Source organism: Diadema setosum, chromosome 11, assembly GCF_964275005.1.
Source record: "Diadema setosum chromosome 11, eeDiaSeto1, whole genome shotgun sequence".
Classification (NCBI taxonomy): Eukaryota; Metazoa; Echinodermata; class Echinoidea; order Diadematoida; family Diadematidae; genus Diadema; species Diadema setosum.
Genome location: NC_092695.1, coordinates 16,045,065 through 16,071,064, shown reverse-complemented (window position 1 = coordinate 16,071,064; position 26,000 = coordinate 16,045,065). Strand labels below are relative to the sequence as shown.

Genomic DNA, 26,000 nt, shown 5'->3' with positions numbered 1-26,000 from the left:
ATGCATTAGTACACAAATGTCTGTCCACCAGTCCTGTTACATATACGCTCACTATTTTTATGTTTTCATGCCTCCGCCACGAAATGGTGCCGGAGGCATTATGTTTTCGGGTTGTCCGTCCGTCCGTCCGTCCTTCCGTCCGTCCGTCCGTCGGAAATGAATTTTGTGGACAGCGTAACTAAAAAACCTTTGAAGGTATCCTAATGAAACTTGGCTTGTATATGTATTAGGGGGTCAAGTTGTGCCTGTCAACTTTTGGGTGCTCATGCTCAAGGTCAAAGGTCAAAATGGTCAAGGTCAAATACGTAAAATTTCACTATTTCCACCATATCTATGCAATGCCTTAGGATATTTTCTTAAAACTTAATGTATACATGTATTACACAATCAAGATTCTCTGGTGAAAGTTTGGGGTCATGAGGTCAAAGGTCAAAAGGTCAAGAAACAATATCAAAACTTCACTTTTTGCTCCCTAACTTGGAAATTATTGTTCAAGGTATCTTCATGGAACATAGTATATATACATGAACTGACTGGCAGTGATTACCTAGAGAATTTAGGGTTCATGAGGTCAAAGGTCAGGGGTCAAAGGTCCAGGGCAACACTTCAACATTTTACTATTTCCATCATATTTATGCAATGCCAGCAGGATTATTCTTTTTTTTTTTACACTTGGTGTATGCATGTATAACCTAATAGAGATTCTCTGGAAACTTTTTTTTTTTGCCTCAAAAGTCAAAAGGTTAAAGATCAAGGGAAAGTGCTGAACTAACTTTTTCCTCCATATCTCAGAAGTGGCTCAAGTTATCTTGAAACTTTCTACATATTTATGCATGTTCTGCTTGACAGTGATTATCCTATGAATTTTAGAGTCAAAGGCCAGATGAAAATGGTAACAATGTACTTTTCAATACAGAAATGGCACTTTTTCTCCATACCTTGAAAATTACTCACTGCATAAACTTATGAATGGGCAAAGTCATGTTAAAGTCCTTAAATCCCCAAATACATGCTCTCCTATTCATCCAATTAAACCTAGGTCAAGGAAGGTGAACATTCAACACATTTGTGACAAACTTGTCATTTTAACATTTTGCCAATTTTGTGAAAATATAATCACACATTTTCCACATGTACTATAGACCTATTAGGAAAATCATACATTATGGCGGAGGCATACCAGTCGCCTTAGCGACATTTCTAGTTGAAAATAGTTTTATACGGTGATAGAGTGTTTGGAGGGTTATGCACATTAGAAACATAAGATTACCTAATGTCTTTGAAATGGACCCCATTTCTGTGAAAATGCCCAAATGTCCCCTTTGCAGACACTGTTATAATGGGCCTAACATACATTAATCGTAGATTCTGATATACTATATGTGTAATGAGATTTAGAGTGTCAATATAACTGACGTTGTGCATTAGAAGGCTTCGATTTAAAAAAAAAATGAAAATGTTACATCGCTTGAAAAGAAAAACATATTCGGGAAAACCTAAAGATATGGCCGAGAAAGGCCATAGGATTAAAGGGAAAATAAACCCAAGCTACGCTTTCTCATATCCAAGTAAACCCAAAATGTTGCACATTTCCGCAGGAGAATGTCATGAATGATTTTTTACTAAAGTTTACTTAAGGTAGAAAATCAAAGGTGAGAGATTGAGCCTGGAGCCATGAGCGAGTGATTTCACATTCACATATATGTATGGAACCATTGTTCCGTTGTGAGGATAATGTAGATGAGAATTCGATAACTGCATCAAAATAGTTTATAATGCTTCATGCAGATAGTTGATACGTCAATAATTTCAACATTTTCACCAAACTTCTTATTCGAATGAATTGATATGTTTGCACATTTTGTGAACGTCCATGGATACATGTAGCTTCCAGCCTTTTCAAGGTGCAACTTTGCAATGAAGTGTAGTGTTTCATAGAAATTAGTGTCAAAATGAGAACTGAAATTTTCCAGGAGACTTCCATTTTAATCATCTTGAAAATGTTACATCACTCACAAAGAAATGAAATAAACTTTTCAATTGTACATGTATGTAGTATGAAATCAAGAGGATATTGACATCCTGTGTGCATTTCATGTAAAATTTGAACTGTAAATAAAAATTGTAATGTTGATATCAATTCAATTCAATTCAAATTTAATTCAAAATTTGAATTTAAATGATAGCCCTATAAGCATATCGGAAGATGTGACTCTTGTTTACAAACAGGTGTGATGTTGTAAATTTTAATTGGTTGTTGAATGAAGTTTCGTTGGTTTTAATATTGTGCCTGTAGGTTCAAGCAAATTGTCAGAGCATTGTTAAATATTGAATTTTCTTCTACTTGGAAGAAGGAGGGGACTAAAGTGGTATACAGATCCAGAATAATGCCAACCTGCTGGTGTGCAAGCGGGGACAAATTTCCCTTCATGTTTGGACTTTTTGTCAAGTATTAGTTTCACAAACGTGTGTTTATTCATGAGTGGTGTACGATTTTGGAGGAAAATCTTAAAAACATGTTTACATTTCTGCAGACACTGTTAGTTATCATAGGCCAAAAATATACAGTATTAGTTGCAGAATCTGATATACATGCAGGGGGTGGTGGGGGGGGGGGGCGAGTTAGCATGTTGCAGCAACATGCTAAAGTTGTGTGCAACATGCTGACATTTTTGTACAATATGCTAACATTTTGTGGAACATGCTTCTGAGAAAACACACAACAATTTACATACAAACTCTATCATCCACATAGCAAAAATTAGTAATTGCAATGTTCATGATTTTTTTCCTTCCATCACAACCCTTTGTGGTCAAATGTTCAAAATATACTTGTATAAGTCTCATAAAGCATTACATTTAGCAACTACAACCCCAGAGCTTTTAGGGGCCTGTAAGCATGCATGCAGGTAGGCATTCATGCTATTTTATGTGTGTGTGTTTAATATGAAATCAATGGGATATTTACATTGTTGTTCATTATATGTTTTCATGATTGCATTTCATCGCAAACGTCAAAAAAAAAAAAATGTAGCATTCCGGACCCGTATATAGCATCATTTAATTGTATTATGATTGAGAAAAAAAAATTGTTTGAAATTAAAATTCATTACTCAAGCTCACTTGAATTTAGTCTTTGTAGTTAATTACTATAAACAGCTGAGTCCTAAACCTGTTGTATTTTTGACAGTTTTACGGTTATAGTGAAAGTGAGTGTGATTACAGCTGCTGTATGATTACAGAGCATGATTTGTGCCTCCTTGAATAATAGTCCCCAGAGAGTGGAAAAAAAATCAATATAAGTGATGGTCTGTTGGGAGCATGCTAAAATGTCATCCTTCCTGTTTATATCTCTGACCTGACTTTGGCCATCACTACTCTCCCCCCCCAATATATATATATATATATATATATATATATATATGATCAAGAAGCGAGGACGTTTAGAATCATTAAAAATGTAAGAAAGACACAGTTTGAGGGTAATACCCCAATTTTGAGTGGAATCTGTCCCTTTTTGTATTCATTTTCCTATCATTTTCTTGCATTTGCGTTAACTTTATACAAACTCAAGATCAAATATATTTACTGAACACCGTACAATAGGCTACAGAAACACAGTTACAAGTATACGTCACTCTTTACACACACACACACACACACATATATATATATATATATATATATATATATATACATATATATATGATTACAAGAAAAAAAAGATGTGGAAACGGATGTCGCAATTACGTCCTTTTAATTTTCAAAGCTTTCGGTCTGAGACCTTCAGTGATTCAATTTGGCTAATAAGGTGAATACAAACATTGATTGGAAAGCAAACACAACACGTTAGATGTAAAACAAAGATAAAAATACATGAACTCAACATTTAATAACATAATTATCTTAGGAGCCACATTGGTGTTGATGTGTGTGATTTATTAAAAAAGTGTATCTCTACCCCAAAAAAAAATTGGTATGTGAAAGAGACATTTCAGTAGTCCATTGCTACAACATTCAAAGAAATGTTACTCATGATTTGAGATGATGATCCCATTTTCCCCAAAATTCGTCAAAAATTTGCATATTCAAACTTTGAATAAATAAAAAAATAAACGTCAGATTTTTTTTTAACATTCCTATTCTACATGACTTGTTTTACGACTGTGCCAATTTTCAAGTCAATCGGTCAATTAGTTGCCGAGATCTGAGGGGGAGGCCAAAATGCCCCCCCCCCCCCCCCATGGACTCGAGTGATCAAAACAACCCAATGGGATTGGGGTTAAGCGACAGCCGCTAGAACCACCTAGATTAGAACCAGGTTCCTGATAAAGTGTTAGGTCTTTCTAAGTTAACAAACGTATGCACAATCATGTTCGCATTCACACACACGGATTCATATATGTGCAAAAAAGCAAACAAAATGGCTCACGCGTATAATTTAATTGGCTCCTAAGATAATTATAAAATGTTGAATACATGTATTTTTATCTTTTGTTTTATATTGGACATGTAGGTCTATGTTTATATTATATTGTAGATACATGTAGATATAGATATATGTACATATATAGATAGATAATGTCGACCAGAGACATTTCCATAATACATTCCCCATCGTTGCCTCATCATTTCTGGCGAAATAAATGAAAATCCATAATAGATACATTGAAAGATAAACAAGACTTTAGTATCGATTACAAATTATGGACCAAGAATAAATTGATAGGCTATGCAGAAAATACACCCTACAGTTATGTAACTGCGACAAACCTACACAATTTCCAGCTGGCATCCCCCCCCCCCCCACCCCCATGTGGAAAAATATGTGTATGTGCAGATCGACCCTGTAATTGCACCAGAATTCCACCAGAGCCATGCGCCTTCCATCCCTCATTAAATTTGGCCAAAGGGTGTATGTGCAGATAGACCCTTCTGCCAGATTAAATTAACACATTTTTTTTCTCATTTAATCTGGCTAAAGAGTGTATGTGTAGATAGATCCTTCTGCCTGATTAAATAAATACATTTTCCGTCACCATTTAATCTGGCAAAACGGTGTGTGTGCAGATACACCCTTTTGCCAGATTAAGACCAACTTTCACTAGGGTGTATGTGAACATACACACTTTTGCCAGATGAATTTCACTGCCTTTGCTTCTGAGATTAATCTGGCAAAAGGGTGTATCTGCCTTAAATCAGTTCTTAATAAAAAGGAAATGGATCAAAATAATGAAAAACGACTAAGAATAATCTTTGAAACATAATCTAAGTGACAGAACAGAGTCCACCAGCTAAAATTAATTCTCAACCTTTCTACAAGTAAATTAAATGCTCAAACTTCAAAGTCGATTATCTCGGAAAGTTTTTCGAGGGCGTATGTGCAAATAGACCCTTTTGCCAGATTAGGGCTAGCCTTTAAACAAGGCGACTCGCTCTGCGTGCCCCCGTATAGCGCGTTTACCCCACAAACCTGTTGGCCGGCGAGTGGAGCGAGCCGCCTTTAGCCACTCGTTCAGGGATGTGTACTTTTGTCGTTGTTGTTGCTTTATATTCTTTGACAAATTTGCGTACAAATTTGACGCAGAAAATACACACGGCACCAAGGCAAGCCGCGCGCGCTTGCTAACAAATTTGTACGCAAATTTGTCAAAGAATATAAATTTGTTAGCAAGCAAGCGCGGCTTGCCTTGGTGCCGTGTGCATTTTCTGCGTACACATCCCTGAACGAGTGGATAAAGGCGGCTCGCTCCACTCGCCGGCCAACAGGTTTGTGGGGTAAACGCGCTATACGGGGGCACGCAGAGCGAGTCGCCTTGTTTAAAGGCTAGATTAGGGCCGATCTGCTGTAAACTTCTGAACTGTAACCGATCAGCTGTGTCGAGTAAACAGTCGTCTGCAGATGCGCGTATTTATACCCGTCGGCCCCTTTACACAAGCGCGTACTCTACACTATTTACGCGTATTGTTTACTTCTACATTGGTAGTGTAACGCGAATGCGCTAACACAGCGCTACTCCAGCGCAACTTCCTTCCCACAGCTGCATATGGACTGATTCATTACACAAATAGGGGTTCTTGCAACTGTGAAGAAAAATTATCGTAAGTTACGTTGACAATACAAAAAGGGACTGCAAATTATGACAACTATCACCAGGAAATATGCCAAGAAAAGCAGGGGCCGTATTCTGAGAGCTGATTAAGTGTCTGATTAGCACTTAATTACCGAATTGGTATTCTGAGAGCATGATTAAGTAGGGGGTATATTAACTACCATAGCAACAAGCGTTTTGGCGGGAAGGACCTACGCGTTTGCGCGTATCAATGCGCGTGCACCTCTGAGAGGACATAATCACAGAGTTAATTACGAATCGGTATTCTGAGGGTGTAATTAAGTATGAAAGTTAATGGAAAACTTAATGATACCAAAGAGCGTCATTAACTACTCCGATATCACGCATTTTATCGTGTTTTCTCTGCCACAACAATGCTTACCGTCTTCGGTAACCGAGGAGCGGTTGAATCTTGTTATCGTGGTATCCGTAGAATTCAGAGAAAAAAAGAAATATAGCCGATCTTCGAGGAATTTTGTCATTTTATGTGAGCAAAGAGGTTGAGATCTTCGCGTGCCTAGGTGAGGGGTTGTAATCAAATACCGGAGTGTGCGCACGGAGCTCTTGGGTTGTAATTACAGGGGGCGTGCAGGAGCGCGTATTGAGGGCATATTTGCGCGTGTAATCATCATTTTGGCTTCTAACAACGCGTCTGATTGGATGGAATAACAATTAGATGGGAGGGACCTAAGATAATTACAGGGGACTTAATCATACCTTAATTACGTCCTCAGAATACCGATTTTGCCCATGATTAAGGGCCTATTAACTTCACGACCTAATCACGAAGTTAATTACACACTTAATTACGACCTCAGAATACCACCCCAGGTAAGTACCTATAAATATGAGTCTCTTATTCGGCCCTCCGTATAATAACTGTCATTACAACCCTACTCATTAATAGACAGGGCAACTTAAGATTCATGTGCTGTATGAGCGACAGCAGTGTATACAGTGTATCTGTCGACTAGCAGTGTGAGGGTTCGTATAAACACACGTACCGGTAAGTTCTACGCACCGTACACAATCTAGCGAGTATGTCAGTATAAATGAACTCATACACAGTCTTTCTCCATGTCTCGTTGTAGTGGCATGTACACATACAAGTTTAAAAAAAATAAATTTCAGGGTGTTCTCGCCACAATATTAAATGGCTAACTTCAGTCTGTGCGTGCGCAGCAGGTAGGTAGTAGGGCCTGGCCGCAATCACTCGTGTTAGTCGTAGAGCAGATTATTTTTAGCGACGCCGACAGGAAAGTCGACATCTACACTTACGCTTCCCGACATGTGATTTGTTTCCAATTAACGTGAGCTGTTGGATATGAATCATAAAGTATTTCCTGTGAGTTTGGTGCCATTTGGCAAGGTGAATTTTGAGATATCTACATGGATACGGAAGTACGCTAGCACCTACACCAGCGCTGGGATCGCGAAGCGGCGACACTGTGTTAGAATCTACGTGGTCACGCCACTCTTCCGAGATATGGGTCCTAGTACGTAGGCCTACTGAAACAAACTGTTAGATCTAACATTAGTCCTTGGTGTAAATAACACCACTATGAGACTTATCTCGACTACAAAACATCGGAAATCCATAAAGCAGATACCTTACCTGAAAAATCCAGCACAGGAACAACAGTGCCTGCAGGACAAGGGTCCAGATCTAGATCTGGAGTCTGGACTTTCGTCTGGACTTTCTTCAAGTTCTGGCAGCAGGGGTATGTAACGTTACGCTGTGCCTTATTAGCGCTGTGCACATAGGGCCTACAGCTGCAATGTCGACGGTGAGTGAGTGTAGGGCCTACTCATCAAAACTTGGACTGCCACGTAGAACCTGCTCCTTGACTGCTCAGTAGTCCTAGTCCTAGTTCTAGTATTTCAGAGTCTATGTACTGGGTACCGTTTTCATCTCACTAAGTGTAAACCGTGCGTGCCGTTGAAGAGAGTCTATCTACATTTAGATTTAGATTCACTCAGCCCTCATCTACGTTAGATAGTTTGAACCAGTGCCGTATATTAAGAGAGTCTGGCCAACTCTTAAATTGGACGCCATGTCGTTACCCAGCGTACAGTGCGCTTATGGTTTTAGCGTGTGCGCTTGGAGGGTTAAGCGTGTACGCGCAGGCGTCCCAAAGGCACGGTGTTGCTTGACTTTTCTTTCTCTTAGACAGAGAGAAAGAGGGGGGGGGGGGAGAAAGGGGGTAGGTTGAGGGAGGGACATTCTTTCATTCCATCCATGTTGAACAAAGCCAACAATCAATCATTTTTACACATTCAAATAGACACAAGCACACAGGTATACCGTATAAATAATAGGGAAGCTGTCTAAAGGACATAATTCCTGAATATATGATGAATTATTGCTGTGAAAATAAAAGAAGAATTCACAGTAAGTCGTACTGTAAACTTTCACTAGACTGTATGCTATGTATAGTAAGGGCACTAGGTCTCGCGCAGGGACCTAATGATCGCGCATAGCGTAACTGCGTATAGCAAGCAATATTACGCGTAGGACTAAGCGCAAGATTTGCCGATACGCCCATGGAATAAACATACCTGACAACCGCTAAACATGAGAAGGAAGCAGGTAAGAAATTTTGATTTCAAACAAATTTTTCACTAAATTTCCAATTTTTTGGAACAAAATTTTCACTTAATTTCCAATTTTTTACCTTATAATTTACCTACCTTAGCTTAAAATCTTTTTTTAAGGATGTTGTAGCCTAGACGTGTCGTCTCGCTTGTCTCGCTCGTATGATCGTAGCCCATAGAATTCGTAATTTGTTCGATCGATCGTTTATACTATTCTACGAAAGCCGAAGCACGTTACAGCCGCAGAGAGGGGCAGACACTTTCACGCATGAAACTACATAGGGCAGCTGCGCGACCTTTACATAGCCCGAGAAATTGAACGCATAAAATTAAGTCCGACATACAAACGGCGACAGCGCACTACTCCGTCATCGTATCATCAGGAGATTCTGGGAGGTGATTTTTCTGCATTTTCGTGATATTCATTGAGAAATTCAGGTACGATTATGGAATAACTTCTCTTATAAGAGCATTTCAAATTTTCGTGCGCGATATCTAGACCCCTCAACCATATATTGTATTTAGCAAGTTGTCCAGGGAACAAGAATATTGTATAACAACATGATATGTAAATTTACAATTCTAGCTGTGCAGAGGATAGACGAATTCCACAGTTATTACTGTTTCGCACGTAAATACACTGTAATCATCAATTACCATCCTATTTAGTCCCATTAGAGTGGTTTGATTAGAGCATTAGAGTGGTTTCAATCTTACCTGCCAGCCGTTCACAATATGTTAAGATCAATGACAGTAACTCTGATCCGGCTGCACTTACTTGCGGAGTCCCTTAAGGGTCTGTAGGTGGACCACTTCTATTCTCACTATATCTTTCAAGGATTAGACACATTTTTGAAAGACACGACATTCAGTATCACTGTTATGCAGATGATATACAAATATTTGTATCCTTTTCACCAACCAGGACTGAACTCACTGAAGCTGTAAAACGATTGGAATTATGTATTGATGATGTTAAGGCATGGATGGAAAGAAATGGTCTCAAATTTAATGACAGTAAGTCAGAATTTATTCTGATAGGATCCAAACAGATGTTGTCTAAGGTGAATTCTGATACATGTTTTGTTAGAATCGGCAATAGTAATATCAAGCCTTCGAACAAAGTTCGTAATCTTGGTGTTGTTTATGATGCAAATCTGACATTCAAAGACCACATTTCATATGTATCCCAATCTGTAAGATTTCATTTGCGTAACCTGGGCTCAATTCGGAGATATTTAACTAGATCAGCAGCAGAAAAACTGATGCATGCTCTTATTTCGTCTCGTCTAGATTTCTGCAATTCTCTGTTTTGCAGTCTTCCACAAAAAGAACTCAGTAAACTGCAACGTCTTCAGAATTGTGCCGCTAGATTACTTACTTTCAAGAAGAAAACTGTGCATACTACCCCAATACTTCGGTCCCTACATTGGCTTCCTGTTGAAAAACGTATTAACTTCAAGATTCTTCTTCTTGTTTACCGTACATTGCGCAAATTTGCCCCCTGTCTACCTTCAAAATACTCTTCATCTTCACCAACCACCACGTAATCTACGTTCATCAAACTCGCTAAGGTTACAGGTACCTCGAATCAAGGATAATTGGGGGGATCGGGCTTTTTCATATATGGGCCCAAAACTATGGAATGGCCTACCAAAATCTCTTAGAGAAGCATCTTCCATTGATAGTTTCAAAAAGAATCTCAAGACGTATATTTTTAATTTGAATTGACAATATTGTATGCCTGTATGTAATGTATGTGTACGTATATATTGTTTGTTGGTTTATTGTCTTATTATTTTCTGTGATACTGTTGTAACGTGACACAATATGTACTCTGTTCTATAGCGCCTTGAGTATATTTTTTAGGTAGAAATGTGCGCTCTACAAGAGTCTCACTATTATTATTATTATTATAATGTATGAAACTGACATGAAGGCCGATTAGTATGCAAAAGGAATACACCTATGTACAATGAACAACATGAAAAAGTGACGTCACCGATATTAAGGTATGTAAAATGATCTAAAATTGTTAAAAAATAATATTTCAAAAAAGACATGTTGAACGAAAGCACAAGTACTTTACCTGGATAACATAATATGAGGGATATCCTCAGTGACATCTGTACCAAATAATAATAATAATAAAAAAAAACACACAAATAAAGATGTCCTAATGGCGACCGGTATTCCTCCGCCATATTACATTGTTCTCTTAGCAGGTGTAGAGTACGTCTTGACAATGTTACACGACAGTTTCACATAATTGGCAGAAAAAATGGCAAATTTGTCACTAAATTTAATGCGTTGAATGTTTACTCTCCTTGAACTAGGTATGTATGGATGTCTTTTATTGTTTAAGAGAGCAAGTATTAAGGAATTTGAGCATTTTTACTTTTGCTTACTTCTTCTCACTACTTTTTACTTACTACTATTTTCATGGCAATACTTTCAACGGTTATTTTAAAAATATATAGAAAATTTTGTCATTTCAGTATTTTCCTACCTTTGACCATCATGGCCAAAATCTTTCCCTATCACGCGTCATCGTGTAGTAATGATGGCATGCAAATACGTGTACCATATTTGATTTTAAGTTTGTGAATTTGGTAATTTCCAAGGTATTTAGGAACTGCATGGGTAATAGTATTTCAACAATAGAGAGTAGAATTTTAACATTACATTTTACCTGACATTGATCCTTGACCCTTACCCCCTCCCATCCCCCCCCCCCAAAAAAAAATAAAAATAAAAATAAATAAATAAATAAATAAAATCACGAGAAAATCACAGTCAGGCAGTAAGTTTCGTTTGGAAATACCTGTACTTATACCTACAGATATTGCATATAGATATGGGGGAAATAGTGATATTTTAAGAATTTAACCATTATATACATGATTTTGACCTTTCACTTTGAGCGTGTTTACACAAAAGTTCAGGCCCTATAAGCTAAAAACAAAACTTCGTCCACTAACACAAGCATACATGTCAAGTTTCATTACCTCAAACGGTGTCCACAATATTGATTGCGATATGAAGGACAGACGGAAGGACGGACGGACGACCAAAACAAATGCCTCAGGCGACACTTTCGTATGTTATGGCGGAGACATACAAATGTGAATCAAAACTTGGATAGTCTGAAAGACACCGCGAGGAATAAAAACAAAAACAAAAAACAAAAAACAAAAACAAAAACAAATCAGATATTTTCCCGTCGCACTTTGATTTCCCGCCTTTTCCTATGTTTTAGATCTGTCGGAAAGCGGTGCATCATTACACTAAGAGCCAGGTCGGTTCGCGCAACGCCATGCTGCTCAGGAAGGCATGACGAATCTTCAGTTTATGGCAATAAAATATCAAAATATCTTTCGTGTTGTACCTTCTACTTCAATAAAGTTGACAACTTTACGGCAATGACATATCCCCACTGCACCATGACTGATATTCAGGGGAAATCCCCAAGGCAAGCAATATTAGCGCGTAGCTGCGCGTAATGAATAATGGGCACTGCGTATGAGCTCTGCTCGCGCCCGCGTGATTGACTTTGGTAACAACATGGCGCCTGTAGGTCACGGGACCAGCTTTTGACCAATCACAGGCTTCAAAACACCTAAGCCGAAAACCGAGTTGGTCAGACTCTCTTAATCACAGAACTATATAGGTAGAATGATCAAGTGGGGTCTGAAAGCATAGCCAGCGCACGCGATCTCCGCCATTTTGGTTAGTCTTTTGTTACGTCACGGCTTGCATGCGCAGAACAGGGTTAGCAGAGTTGCAGCATAGTGCAGGCCTACGCTGACTTTTTTTTTTTCTTCTTTATTTGTTGAGCTCCGGCAGATTGGACTTTATTTTCACTATTGGTGTCTGGTCACGGCTATTTGTACTTCACTTTGAAAGGCTCAGCGAGGTAAATTCGATCAGTTCATGATTTTGTAGATTGCCTTATTCTTTGGGAACATTTACAGCAGATTTGGTCAATTTTTTGGCGATTCTACGTACTTTAAAATTTTGATTTTGATTGCCTATTTGCGCAACTCTGCATCATTGGCGTCGCGCTCACAACTCATTGACTTGACCTTGGCAACTACGCCGTCTCCTTAGCGACAGGAGACTGGACAAGACTCTGCGCACCCCTTACAAGTGCGTGTCTCCAGAAGGAGCGCTCCACATAGCAACACCGAGCACTACGCATCTCACGCGCTCTATTGTTACTCCTTTGTGACGTCATGGCCAACTTCAACGTTCTAGATGATGAGGTGTCTATCAAGGAGGAGGATCCCAGCCGAGCTATTAATGATGCTGTGTCCTATGCAGTGGTAGCCTCCATGGGTGTTGATGCGGCGTCCATGAAAGGTGTGGGCAAGGGCTCCGGAAGTCAAGGACGCAGTGCATCAGGTGGAGGATCTAGGTCTACCAACACCAAGGGAGGAGACACCACGAGCCCTACAGTGACTGGAATTGATGATGCGCTGATAGCCAACATAGTCGCCAAGGTTATAGTTGCCATCCAGCCTATCATTGTCCAAGCCGTATCTTCCGCTGTTACCGCTGCAATGAAGACCTTGCTTGAGGAACAGAAGACTTGGAAGGAACAGAATGAGGAAGGAAGGGCTAGTGGCAGAATGAAAAGGTCTGTTCAAATTGGTCATTTCGAAGTAGAACGACTCGAACAATACACAAGGAAGGAGAACGTGAAAATCTACGGTCTGAAGGAGGAACAGGGTGAAAATACGACAGGAGTGGTGCTAGACCTAGCCAAGCAAATGGGAGTAGACATCAAGGCCACAGATTTGAGTATCTGCCATCGATTGGGCTCAACACCGGCGGATGACCACCAAAGGAAGAAAGCGCGCACCGTCATTGCTCGTTTCACCAGACGTGAGGCAAAGGCAACCTTCATGCGAGCCAAGAAAGGCCTAAGAAAGAGAGAGGATCTGAAACATGTTTACATCAACGACGACCTCACCCGTCTCAGGAGCAAAGTCGTCCAAGAGATGAGGAAGGACACTGGCATACTACGCGTCTGGACAATAGATGGAAAGATCCATTACATTAGTAAGTCCGATGGGAGGCAGAGCATAAGAGTTCTAGATTCGCTGGACAATCTCCATGACATCGGATGGGACGAGGACCGCATCAAGAAGTTGGGGGTTTACCTTGACATCTAGGAACTCGCGGCACATGCCTGCTCCGATGACCATAAATATCATTGCTCATCGATTTCAAGGCTGAAGATTGCAGGGCTAAATGTTTGCGGTATTTCTAAGAAATGTGATTATGGCTTCCTACAAGATTTTGTCAAAAAGCATGATATCATTTGTCTCAGTGAAACTAAAACCGATTTGAATTATTCTGAGTATTTTCCTGGGTATCAATATGTGACGGCCCGGAAAAGAAACGTCTCTATCCCCCTCAGCGGGACTCATGGGCTAGCAATAATTGTTTCTGAGAGATTCAAGGGCTGTTATGAAATTTTGAATCAGACTCAGTCTGATTCTATTTTGTGGATTAAACTTGACTTTTCTGGATTCTCTATTTTGATTGGCTCAGTGTATATTCCGCATGAAGGGTCAAAGTACTATACTGACGATATTTTTGACATAATCTTGAATGATTGTACCACTCTGCGGGCTAAATACGATCTCCCGTTTTTGTTGGTAGGATACTTCAATGCCAGAACAGGGATACTTGGTGATTTTCTTACAGTGGAAGATGAGATTCAAAATGAAATCGGTTTGTCATTCATATCCGAGAATATAACTGATCCTCAATCTGAACTTGAATTGCTTGGTATTTGTACTAAAAGGTTCAACAATGATCGTCATGTTAATAATAACGGTCATAGATTATTAGATCTTTGCAAAAATATGGATATACATATAGTAAATGGCAGATTCGGTGATGATTTCGGTATTGGTCGTTTAACATGTGGCAGTGCCAGTACTGTTGATTATGCTTTGGCATCTCCCGAAGTGTTCACAAAAATTGAAAATTTCTCCATCGGTACTTTTGATAAATTTCTATCAGACAAACACTGTCCGATTTCACTCGAAATTGTCAATAAATTTGCTCATGCTGTAGAAAGATCTACTGAAAATTATAATGATTTTAGAACAGACGTAGGTAATTGTAATGATGAAAAGTCAATCAAGATCAAATGGGAGGATAAGAAAAGAAATATGTTCGTTCAAAATTTTGATGATGCAGAAATACTTGCATCAATAGATTACATAGAGACACTTGCTAAAGGAAACATCTCTCAAAGTGAAATTGATAAGATCGCTGGTAATCTACGTAATATCTATTTAGATGCTGCAGATGCGTGTAATATGGTTATTGAGTCTAAAGCAAAGAATTTCAAGGCACGCCGAAACAAATTTCACGGAAATTCTTGGTTTGATAAAGAATGTTCTGATGCAAGAAAAGATTTCATACGAGCAAGAAATATCTTCCGTCGAACTAAAACTGATCATAGTGAGAGTGAAATGAAACGTAAAAGTAAACTGTACAAAAATGTTATTCGTTTAAAGAAGCAAAATCATACCTGGCAATTAAATTCAACGTTAAGGAATTTAAAAAGTTCGAATCCGAAAGATTATTGGAAACTGATTAATAGGAAGAATAGATACTGTGTAACATCTCAAGAACTATCATCGCATGATTTTTATGATCATTTTAAAAGTTTGGGTAGTGGTAACGTACGATCTCATGATGCTGGTATTGAAGCACTGCTTAATGAAATGTCAAATGAAGAATTAGACAGAGAGATTGAAATATCGGAAGTTGTCAATCAAATGAAACGACTTAAGAATAACAAGGCACCAGGCCTTGATTTGATTTTGAATGAACTTCTGAAGAATAGTTCAAAAAATTTGGTCAAGTTGACCAAATTGTTTAATCTTATATTCGACAGTGGCATTGTCCCAACAGATTGGGTAAACGGTTTGATAAAACCATTGTATAAAGGGAGGGGCTCACGAGATTGTGTTGACAACTACAGAGGTATTACATTATTGAGCTGTGTTGGGAAGCTATTCACAGCAGTATTAAATGATAGAGTAACTTTGTTTGTAGAATCACAATGCCTGTTAGGAGAGGAACAAGCTGGTTTTAGATGCGGATATTCAACTATGGACCATGTATTTTCATTACATGCTATTCTTGATTTTTATTTACAGAGAAGGAAAAGGGTGTATACAGCTTTTGTTGATTACAAAAAAGCATTCGATTTGGTTGATAGATCTTCACTGTGGTTGAAATTGTTCGACCATGGAATTAATGGTAAATTACTCCGGGTCGTTAAGGATATCTATAGAAAGTCAAAATCCTGCGTTTTTTATAACAATTCTAAATCAGATTTTTTTAAGAGTAACATAGGTGTAAAACAAGGCGAGAATTTATCACCAATATTATTTTCGTTGTATTTAAACGATTTTTCGTCATTTCTGTCTCAGAGATACCCTGGCCTGGATTTTCTTTCATCAGGTATCAATGAAACGTGTTCTACCGAAGAAGTGAATATGTTTGTTGATTTATTCACATTACTATATGCAGATGATACGATTGTGTTGGCTGAAAATGCTGAGGAACTCCAGTTAGCTCTTGATGCTTTATTTGATTATTGCCAATTGTGGCATCTGACCGTTAATACTACTAAGACTAAGATAGTTATTTTTTCCCGTGGAAAAGTTAGAAAAACTCCTACCTTTCTTTTTGGAGATGACAAAATTTGTGTCTGCGATGATTATATTTACTTAGGAACGACGTTCAATTATAACAATAATTTTAAGAAAGCTATAAACAAACAAGTAACCCAAGCCAAAAGAGCCTTGTATTCCATGAAAAGTAAAATTTTACCTCTCCTTCTTCCAATCGACGTAAAACTAGAGCTATTTGAACATTTGATCATGCCTATTTTGCTTTACGGCAGTGAAATTTGGGGTTTTGAAGACCTCGCCCAAATTGAAACTTTCTTTTGTAGATATTGTAAGGAACTTCTTGGATTACATAATAGAACTCCGAATTGTATGGTTTACGGAGAAATAGGTAAAGATAGATTACAAAAAACAGTGACCCTTCGGATGTTAATGTTTTGGTTTAAACTTGTTAACAGTAAGATGTCAAAGATAGCGCATGTTTTGTATAATTTTCAATATGTTTTATCGGCGAGGCAAGAAAATTCGATGACATGGGTAATTAGGATAAAAGAAATATTTAACAACTTAGGTCTAACTGCAATTTGGAACAGCCAAGCATCACATCTCACTTTAGCTGGCTTTAAAAGTTTAGTTAGTACCAGATTAAATGATATCTATAAACAAGAGTGGCATAGTAATGTAGACAAAAATTCTCAATGTTTAAATTATCGAATCTTTAAACAGGATTTTTATTTTGAGAAGTATTTTCGACACCTTAATGATTCACAGGCAAAAACTTTATGTAAATTCCGTTGCGCAAATCATAAACTGCCAATTGTTTCTGGAAGATACAATCAGATTCCAAGAAACGAAAGGTTTTGTACCCATTGTAATGAAGAGAAAATTGGTGATGAATTCCACTACCTTTTTCAGTGTAGACTCTTTAATGAACAACGAAAGAAATACTTAAAAAAATATTACTGGAAATACCCCAACACTATGAAGATGGATCAATTATTTAATAGTCAAAAGAAAACAGTCCTTTCCAATTTATCCAAGTTTTGTAATTATATAATGACACATGTTTAGATTATTAGTATTTTTTATCCTCTTTGCAAATACTATACATGCCTTTTTACAGGCTGTGCCTTCTTTACAATTGATATGTAACTTATTTGTCTTTCCATTCTCTCCTCCTTTTTTCTTCCCCTCTCTACTTCTTCTTCTTCTCGTTCCCGTCTCCATATTTCCTTCATTCTTGTTCACTTAGCGTATGGATTCATTTCCGTATGTCTTTGCGTTTTTCTTTTTCTGTTTCTATTTTTTCTTTTTTTTTTTCCTGAACCAAAAGTCACTCGTATATCTTTTGTTAATTCACCAGTCTTGTGTCCTTCTCACTCTCCCTCTTCACCTCCATATCCCTTCTCTCTCTCTCGTCATATTTTCCTTTCTTTGTTTTTTGTTGGTTTTTTTTTTTACCATATATCGTGTATATATTGTATATTTCTGTACATTTTTTTTCTTTTCATCAATCGCATTTCATTCTTATTTTGTTTGTTATAGTTGTTTTGTACACTTTCCAGAGTTATTTGCAATTATTATTTATTGATATTATAATGTGCTATATGTTTTTTATTGGACTCCGATACCCAGAGTTTGGGTTGTGAGTAAATAAACTTTCAAACTTTCAAACTTTCAAACTTTCAAACCTCCCCCAGCCAGTTCATCGCAAGCCGTGACGTAACAAAAGACTAATCAAAATGGCGGCATGTAATGTGCGCGCAACTGGCTATAAAGCTACGCGTGGGTTGTGAATGGGCTTGATCAATCTACCTATTTATATCTGTGCTCTTAATATACGGCACTGGTTTGAACTGGCGAACCATCGCTCGCGATCATGATCATCAATGCGTAACGTTACTTACACACAGTCTTCTATGGGCAGCACGTTCGGATAACGATGCCAATTTCATTTTGCATATCTGGAATTTCCCCACAAGTTTTATCTAAATAAAAAGCTGTTGAAGAGATTGCTTTTATAGATTAATAGATATTGTTTAACATATTTATTATAGCTCCATATTGCAATTATACTAAATTACAGCTTTGCAGTACTTCGTGTGAGATTTCGTCAGTAAATTGGCATTATGTAGTTCGTCTTGCTAAGTCGGAGTTGTGCACAAAGAGCACCTGTGACGTAGGCCAAATTGCGTTGATCGTTCCATGGCTTGCTCGTTTTCATTTTTTTCAAAAAATCATTACAGGCTTATCCTGGGTTTTACAATCCTCTCTTTCCAGTAGTAGGCATCAAAAAATGTAGATTAGAATTATCAGACAATTAGAAAATGTCAGTACAGTTTTCTTTTAAGGATACAAGAGTTTTATCAAGATTCTGATGCAGCACCCTCGAACTAGCCGGGTAAAACCATCAATAGTTTTACAATTTCTAACCATTTGAAAGAAATACAGGGGAATTTCCGGTTTTGGCGGCCATTTTAGCGGCCATCTTGAATATCTCAGAACCCTTAACGATGCAAGAGTTGCATCATCCTGATTCGGATTCAACACCGTCGAAATAGCTTCGAACTATCAATTGTTTTTAATTACTACATAGGAATTGTTTTCAACTTCTCATCATTTAGAAGGAAATACATAGGAATTTCCGGGTTTTGGCAGCCATTTTGGCGGCCATCTAGAATATCTCAATATCCTCAAGGATGCAAGAGTCACATCAGCCAGATTCGGATTCAGCACCCTCGAAATAGCTTATAGAACCATCAATTGTTTTCAATTTCTCACCATTTAGAAGGAAATACATGGGAATTTCCGGTTTTGGCGGCCATCTTGAATATCTCAAAATCCTCAAGGGTGCAAGAGTAGCATCATCCAGATTCGGATTCAGCACCCTCGAAATAGGGTAAAACTATCAATTTATTGTTTTCAATTTCTCATCATTTAGAGGGAAATAATGTGGGAATTTTCGGTTTTGGCGGCCATTTTGGCGGCCATCTTGAATATCTCAAAATCCTCCAGTATGCAAGAGTTGCATCATACAGATTCGGATTCAGCACCCCCGAAATAGGATCAAAAAACATCGGGTGGACGGTAAAACAAGGTTCAGCCTTTGGCACCCAGACTATTTCAACCATTTCACGGTTATAGTTTGGTTTAGGTTCCTTATTTAACGCAGGGCCCTTGAATGAATCAACCCGAGCTAAGATATGCACTCTTGTTCACTTCCCTCAGCATTTCTCAGAAAGCAAAGTTTTACAACTCTCTGAAGTGGTCTGCTCGATATTTTTGAAGAAAAAATCACACACACACACACACACACACACAATCAAACATGATTTAGACCAGTCCAATAATGTACGCAGGTTGGACATGCCCTATAGTATACCCGAACTTAGATTAGAATAGCGACTCGAAACGCGTGGACCTGCATGGACCTAGTTTTTGTAAACTTGAAAGCGTGCACATCCAATTACAGCTGCTGGCCCGCAACGAGCCCTTTGTGAGTGTGTTTGTGTGTGTGTGTGGGTTTTTTTTTTCTTCTTTTTTAATCGATGCTTGCCAAAGAGGAAGTTGATAGGTGAGTCGGGCTTAAAGTCAGTATTATCCATTACAATGTTCAAGGTGACTTAGAAGAGGCGTTGACGTCATCACTTCACAACTCTCCCATTGGTTTGTACACAAATCTATTACAAAAACCATTATGATCTTTGAAGGAAGCAGTTTGCATGGTGGTGTACATAACACTCTCGCTCATTTTCTCGCTTCTTCCTTCCTATCATCTCATTTCCCCTTTCGCTGATTCCAACAGTCCTTTTCAGGACTCGCACATGGTGAACCGCAAACCTAGTATATGTTTCAAAAATCATTTGGGTGCAACCCCTTTTCCCCGTAAAAGTCATTGTTGCTAGGTTATTTCACGGTTGCAATAGTATGATGCGAAGGATACAACGTAATCTTTTTTGCTTTCATGTCAAAAAGAAAGAAAATCTACAGCCATTCTGTAAGTCTGATTTCACTTTTAAAAACTAACGTGAAGTCGAAAGGACTCGACAGGATATCACGTTAGCAAATCACTGGACCATGTTACATTCGAAACCGTAACCTCCAAAGCTCCCATCACCTTTCTTTTCCCGGAGGCAGCGAAGAAGACATTTCTTGTAATTTGTCCAGACTCTAATCAAAATATATGAATATATAACATTAGATAGCAGAATATGGTGTGAAAATGAAAGTTTCAAGCGCCGGTTGTAAGATGACAACGAGAATGAGGAAAGTTGAAATTCTCGATTTTCATGCGATGCCATTAACTCAAGGCGTCGCCCAGCAACCACGCGATTGACATGATTGAGGGGGTCTGCTCTAGTGGGGTGTATGTTACCATATGGGCGGTGTTATGTACTCAAGAGGTATTGACAATAGCTCCCCTATGACTCCATTAATCATTGTGTGAGACTCTGACGCTATTGGCAAATCAGAGCAAACATACCTCTAGAGGTCAAATAAATTCTGTTTTGCAGTTAAAAAAATAACAATAATATGAAATATTTATATAGCGCTGTATACAACATGTTTCGAAGCGCTTTACAATTCTGTCAAAACAAACAAACAAACAAACATATAAATAAGCTTCGAATACAAATAATCAACTATTCATAATCATCAGTTCTGTTCTAGAAATAAATGAGCTTTGAGTTTCTTTTTGAAACTGTCAATGGAGGTGGAGGACTGATTATAGGGAGATATCAAATATCGAAAGATGTATGGTATGGAATGATGTAGGTACCTTAATAATTTATACATTGAAATCGGTACTATATTGGATAACCTTAACACTAGGTATTCAAGTTAAGATGAAATCACCTTGGAATTTGTAACTGAGACAAATACTCTCTTATTGTGACTTTTTCCTTTCGGTCTCATTTATAATGACTGTATTATATTCCATCCTTATACATGCGGAATGAGCCTGAAGAAGCAGAACATTGACAAAACGGTATAAGCAGTGGCATCCCGTATAGCGGGTTGTGGCTTGTGACTCAACATTTCTCGTCTTTCGGCTTTCTATTCCCAAAACTGCGGTACATGAATGAAACAAGTTTCACTTCTCACATATCATATTATCATCAATGATTCAGGGGATTCATTGTGTAAAGTACCCGGGCTATTTTTAATGGATTGTACAAAATGTTGTCGACTTCCTGTACGGTGTGAAATAGATGTTCCATGCAGGATGTGCCGCTTGAAACCTTATCCAGCACATAATGACCAAGTACCGGGCATTGTTTCAAAGAGGAAGAAGAGAGTCGTTAAAATGGATTTTGCATGGACTGGATGTATATCATTTGACAAAGTCTCATATCAAAGTTGCTTTCTGTTCTCCCGATAAAAATGGAAGTGAGAAGTGTCAAAGAATTATTCAATGAAATGAAAGTCCGTGCATAGGAGTTTTTATACCTTCATCACTTTTCTTTGAAGACTTCATGACACGATGGCATACAGCATTGGATCGTAATATTGATAGCATAACGTATCCATGGAAGCCCAGCTGTCAGTCAGAACTATTGTCTACATTCTTATACAGACACAATATTTTCTTCTTTCAGACTTAACTCGTCTTTAGCATTAAAGCGGAGTACATGAGCCCATGAAAAGGGTTTTGCGAACTTTGGTTAAAACCGTTACTCGATGAGAAATTTGGCACGTACATCCTCACGACCTTTCAGAAACTATAGGAAAACAAAACATGTTTTATGAGCTAAAAGCAGGCTCCATTCGAAGATATATGCGAGGACTGTAATTTCTACAGATCAGTTAAGATTTCCCGGTAAATAGCAAAGTTTGAGTAATGCATGCATTGCTTCTATTTTTTCTTTTTCTTTTTTTTTTTTTGGGGGGGGGTGTTGGTATATTGTGTTTACTTTGTACCTTTTTTGCATTTTGTGGTATTATTAACGTACGTATTTGACGATTACCAAAAACCCCAGTATTGGTACACGTGTATTACCACTAACCTCTCCCAAACACTTTATTTATAATAGTTCTTGCCCAAATTGCGCGCACAAGAACTCCCTATCTCACACACACACACATACACACACACACACACACACAAAACAACAACACGCAAGCACACACTTACAGTAAGGTTACATAGATCTAAACATAGAGAGAGTGACACACACACACACCCGACTGGTGCGATATTCATCATTCTCGGCCATTTTGCATCTTTAATATTCATAGTTTCGTCGTGACCTCGGAAGAAATCACTTCCGCCAGGAAAGTTTTCTCCAAACAGGCCAACCGCACGCCACCAAACATAGCAACGCCCCAACTACTCATGTTGCTCAGGTTGACCTGTGCCTCGGGGTAAGAATGTCTGCGACATGATCACAATGTTCAATGCAAATCAAAGCAGTAGGCCCTATGTCAACTCCGAACGTGCAATTACGAGATGCGTTCCTGTACTGCGACTAGGGATACATAGTTTACGTTTACACCATACCTGCGAATGAGAACAGGTCGTCGGATTGTTTTTCGGTTTCCTGAATTAAGATGTCCAACAACTGGGGTTCGTTTCATATTAGTATTCATGCTGAAGTTTACGAAGAATTTGATACTTTGATCATCGAATATTTATAGATCGGGTTGCTGATTGTTTGATGAACACTGTCCGCTTCCATTCGTAGCGGATCATTCATTCATGTAAGAAATTACTACGACTTTGGAGGATACGGCACGCTTCGAACTCATCACCGAAGGCATTGTTCAAGAGATAAAGCATTATAGACAATATGGATTGTTGCATATAATTCCGAGATTGCGTGCAATCCATGCGTGTAATGAGAGCGTTCCATTTGCAACAAAGAAATCACAGCGCTGAAAGGTCCACATCGAGGTTTAATGAAATCTCATTGCTTCGACTACGACAATCTATTGTTCAATAGTAAGTATTCTAGAGTTGAATATCACTTGTGTATGTGCTTTGCATTTCCGTGAAAGGGTAGATTATATGCTAATAAGAACTAGAGTGTGAACAGGACAAGTTCATACTTAGTCCGAAAAAGTTCGCATGTTTTTTTCGGGTGATGTTTCGCTGACATCCCTGAATGACAAGTGGTTCGTGAAGCGGTGAAGGGGGTTCGAATACCTAGCAAATCTCACTCCTCATGTGTCTTGCGCTCATACGTCGGTGTAGCTTTTTCTCACGGCTCACCCCCCCCCCCCCCCTTCACTTTTGCGACCTCGGTTCCTACTTCCTGGTTATAGCAGCCATTCTACAGCAGTTATTGTTTGTTGTAACATTCACAATCATAACTTACATTGGAGGAAAAATAACTCTCATGAGTCCTAGTCATAGTGGATATGATTATTGCAGAAGTCGTGCCGAAATCACCATCAGCAGACTTTCATCATTATTCCATCGTGATGTTGCCATAGCAACTGTCAGGCATCAACGTAAACTGAAAAACATAAATCTACATTTAACAGTAATTTTGGAACTTTGTTGTCTAAGTAATTTGTGTTATGTTTTGACACAGATATAATATTTATGTATTCTATTTGTTTCCTTTAAATTGATCGAATAGTTTTGGTTGAGACCTAATTTCAGGTTTCTCACATTTTTTGGTGGGGTAATGAAAAACCTCTTATGAAATATGAAAGAACATGATATTCCATGAGGAATTCAACGTTTATTTGATGAAAATTGGTTTTGAAATGGCTGAGATATCCAAAACAGAGCGATTCTAATAAAGTGTGGGATCCACCTTTTATGACGATCGCTTTGTTTTACTTTGTTTTTGGATGTTTCAGTCATTCCAAACCAGATTTCCATCAAATAAACTTTGAATTTCTCTTAAAATGGTATGCTCTGTACTATTTCATAAGTGTTTTCTTGGTATCTCGCAAAAAGTTAAAAGCCCAATTCTCACTCCGCCAATACTGTACATCCCTTTATAGTAGAGCAGATAAGAAGAAGAATTGTGCAAAATTTGACTAAAGCATGAAACTTTCACCATTGTTAGTACATGCTATAAGATTAATTTTAAGATCGGGAGGTAAGTCTGAATTGACCTCTGATGACCTCTAGAGGTCAATGACCTCAAAATCTAAGAAAATTGATATTTTGCGTCATTGGTTAATGATAAACACAGAAATGATGTACTAAAACTTAATTTTGTCACAGTGAAATTGTCTTTATGTTCCACAGAGCCCTGACAGGTATCTACCTTTGACCTCTGATGACCTCCAGAGGTCAATGACCTCAAAATGTCAGAAAATTGATATTTCAATGCGTCACTCGTAACTGAAACACGCTAATTATGTACTAATAACTAATTTTTGTAAGAGGAATTGCCTCAATGTTCCACTGAGCCTTTCGAGTCAGATTTCTACCTTTTACCTCTGATGACCTCAGATGACGTATGATGAGGTCAATGACCTCAAAATGTCAGAACATTGATATTTGGTGCAATTGGTTGATGATAAACATGATTAAGATGTCATATTCATAATTGTATTACAATTGAATTGTTTTCCTATTCCACAGAGCAAGAGAAATTACTCACGTGTCTCTACCTTTGACCTCTGAGGAAGGTGACAGGTCAATGACCTCAAAATATCAGAATATTGATATTTTATGTATAGTCAATGGTCAACTTATACCGATGTACAATCATGCATTATGCTATTAGCATTTATGCTATAATAGAAGAATCTTGTCATTCCATGGAACATTGGTCATTAGCCTGTGCATTATATCCAACTTTGACCTCTCAGGACAATGAGAGGTCACTGAGCTTTTAGAATATCAGAATATGTGTAGGCTTACCTGTATTGATGTTTGGCTTCATTGGTGTAATCGTAAATGCTTAATCATGTACAAATCACGCATTGACGTTTTGATCAAAGTATATGTATGCGTATTCCACAGAGCATTGGTTTATAGTAACAGGTCTCTGGAATGTGAGAGGTCAATTACTTCAGAAATAAAGCTTAAGTTTCTTGAGTGATGGCAGTGACCTCAAATAGAAATGCTATGTTTGGGTTAGTTATGCAGACTAGCAAATATAGGCAAATATGGCCATTATCTCGACACTCGAGGAAAACAAGGCCCACGAGACTGATATACAGAGCGTTTAATCTATTCAGTGTAGGTCTCATAGATCTTTTCCCCCATGTGTCGGACTCATTATGGGACTGGTTTGCCTAAGTGTCAAGCTCATGGGCCTTGCATAGTTTCCAGGTGGTGGGCCTGTATTGGCCAGTGTAAAGCTGGTGGGTTGTTACAGTATGACTGCGATGAATGACTCATGGTCCTGGAGTATACAGTCCACAGCTGCGACATCATGGACCATCTTGAAAACTTCGACATACTGTAAGGCCCAACATGTAATCCACATGAAGCAATCCTGTTTATTGCTATTGCAACTAGCTATTGCCATCCGATACCTACCCAGGGAATAGATAAGCATTCATGGCAAACCATGGAGAAAGCGGATTGTGCAAAATATTTTGGAGTCTACTCCAATAGGAAGCTCAGCTGGAATCACATCGCCACAGCAGCTTAAAAAGCCTATACTTCAACCAAAGACTCTCTCCAGACGAAGATATCATAAAGTTCAGGTGT

The 26,000-nt window shown here is 38.3% G+C and overlaps 1 long non-coding RNA gene across 2 annotated transcripts in view; it reads left to right on the top strand.

The window, feature by feature from the left end:
* The first annotated feature begins 7,071 nt into the window (after positions 1-7,071).
* The window catches only part of LOC140234765 (uncharacterized), a 47,413-nt gene continuing 28,484 nt past the window's right edge, over positions 7,072-26,000 (top strand). Inside the window, exon 1 of one of the 2 annotated variants that reach the window (XR_011901649.1) lies at positions 7,072-7,119. This is a non-coding gene — a long non-coding RNA (uncharacterized lncRNA). Of the gene's footprint in view, positions 7,120-23,167; positions 23,316-26,000 lie in introns of those variants that run through there. The other variant, XR_011901650.1, reaches the window with a different exon arrangement.